The sequence below is a fragment of the Penaeus monodon genome, chromosome 30, assembly GCF_015228065.2.
Source record: "Penaeus monodon isolate SGIC_2016 chromosome 30, NSTDA_Pmon_1, whole genome shotgun sequence".
NCBI classification, from domain to species: domain Eukaryota; kingdom Metazoa; phylum Arthropoda; class Malacostraca; order Decapoda; family Penaeidae; genus Penaeus; species Penaeus monodon.
The window spans coordinates 34,921,188-34,922,648 of record NC_051415.1 but is presented as its reverse complement, the minus strand read 5'-3'; the positions used below and the strand labels follow the sequence as shown (position 1 = coordinate 34,922,648).

General features: G+C 45.2%; 1 protein-coding gene across 1 annotated transcript in view; it reads left to right on the top strand.

Moving 5' to 3' along the window:
- Positions 1-21: 21 nt before the first annotated feature.
- LOC119592748 (ADAMTS-like protein 5) overlaps positions 22-1,461 on the top strand; it is a gene marked incomplete at its 3' end in the record, with an annotated part of 89,191 nt that continues 87,751 nt past the window's right edge. The window contains 1 exon segment of the mRNA XM_037941683.1: positions 22-950.

Here is a 1,461-nt window from a genome sequence, read left to right as displayed (position 1 = left end):
GCCCATGACAGCAGCCTTCAGTGTGGCTCTAACCGTCGGCGGAAGAGGACACGCCGCTCGGGCTCTCGCTCACCCCCAACGTGCCTCGTTGTTACCACAGAAAGTGTTGCTTGTTGAGGGGAAAATCCAGCTCTCCTGCCGAGGAAGGAATGTCGCCGTGCTGTCGAATGAGACGAACGAAGGCGTAATATAACCCGAGTGTCGTTGCCACTGTGGATAAATTTGTTTTATCCCCGAAGAATTTTCGAGCCCGGGGGAAGGCTGGGAGAGAGAGAGACAGACATGGGCTGGCGAGGGAGACGTCCGAGTGGAAGTGATCGGTGAGGCTTTCCTGGACAGCAAAAGGGCCTCAGGAAAACCCGGCGTCGTTCGTCCTGAAGGAGAGGCGGAATCCCTCGCGGCCTTAATTATCTTCCGAGACACAGGACAGCCACCAGGAACGTGACAGGAGTGAGGTGCGTGCGAGCATGAGCGGCGAGGGCGAGGAGAGGGGTGGAGGCCCCGTGTCTGCAGTGTGAAGCAGGCACACGCTGTGCTAAAGGCCCTTTTTGCTTTTTGCCTCCGAGTGGGCCTCAGCCCTCGAGTTTGTAGTTTTGTGGTAATCGAGTGTCTGAGAGTGAAGTGATCCATTTTTCAATTTTTTTTAATGGAATTCAGTCATTTGTTGATAGTTCCGGGCCAGCCGTTGCTCGTAGAGTAAAGAAGAAAAAAAGTTCAGTTAATAAATTTATAAAAGCGTTTCTCGCGAACTTCCCCAAATTCCCAAGCACCTCAAGACTTGAAATGAAATGACTCGCGCTCTCTCTTCCGCATTAACAATGCCACCTCACTAGTGCATGTTTCTCCGTGGGTATGTGAGCGGGACCGAAGCAACACAATACCCAATACCCCGAGCTAATATAACGCAGCTCTCTGTGTCCGACTACGCCAGCTGACTCCATACCACACAGGTAAGTGCGCGCGTGGTAGATTTTGTTGTAGTATGCGTGCGCGTGTTATTAAGTTGTTGGTTGAGAGTGTCTTTGTGGTTATATTATCATAAGGTATCATGAAAATTTCCTTAAAAAAATGATATTTTATTTCTGCTAGGCTTGCTCCTCACGTGCGTTTTGCAGGGCTGTGGTTGCTAAGATAATGTTCACGAATATTTTCAATATTTTAACATTGATTATTATTGATATCATCTATTATTTCTATCTTTATAAATAATATGGAACTTTTGAAAGATGTTCTTACTGCTATTATCATTCTCATTATTATTATTACAAAGAGATTTACTAAATACGATGATTATCAAACAACCATTTACATTTTGCAAATCTTGCTCTTAGTAATAGGATTGCTATCTTGAACTGTGCAGCTGTTGTGCAAGAGGTGGATCTGTTTACAGTTTTTATCTTTATGCAAAAGCAAGTCAAGTTTTGTTTTTATGATTGTGTGAAGTGTAAGAAATAATAGGTG